Source organism: Papilio polytes, unplaced genomic scaffold, assembly GCF_000836215.1.
Source record: "Papilio polytes unplaced genomic scaffold, Ppol_1.0 DF824180.1, whole genome shotgun sequence".
Taxonomy (NCBI): domain Eukaryota; kingdom Metazoa; phylum Arthropoda; class Insecta; order Lepidoptera; family Papilionidae; genus Papilio; species Papilio polytes.
This window is the reverse complement of record NW_013525024.1, coordinates 1,849,460-1,849,857: the sequence shown is the minus strand read 5'-3', so window position 1 is coordinate 1,849,857 and position 398 is coordinate 1,849,460. Positions and strand designations below refer to the sequence as shown.

General features: G+C 33.9%; 1 protein-coding gene across 1 annotated transcript in view; it reads left to right on the top strand.

Moving 5' to 3' along the window:
- The window catches only part of LOC106111008, a 12,312-nt gene that overhangs the window by 9,360 nt on the left and 2,554 nt on the right, over positions 1-398 (top strand). The gene's annotated exons all lie outside the window — the stretch shown is intronic.

Here is a 398-nt window from a genome sequence, read left to right as displayed (position 1 = left end):
CATACCCGCAGCAGTTCCAGCAAGCGTTCTACCAGCAGCCGTTCTTTGGTGCCGGCAGAATGGCGGTAAGACATCCATTTTTTCACATTTTATCTTTTAATGTAACGTAATTAAATGCTAGTTAGTTTTAAACAGTCAACTATCTCAATATACGATACCGACTATTGAATTTTATTGTTTTTCGTGTGACTTTTATGATAAGATTATCCTCACCAAATTATACAAGTGGCATCCAATTATCTAGCGCTATCATATGAATTAGGAAGACAATAACCCCTTGTGAACATAAACATAAAACGTAATGTAAAGATAAATATTTTATCTTTGTTATTTACCAAAATAAAATGATGATTCCGGAAAAATCGTAACAGTATCTAAATCATGGGCATACCAGTCCA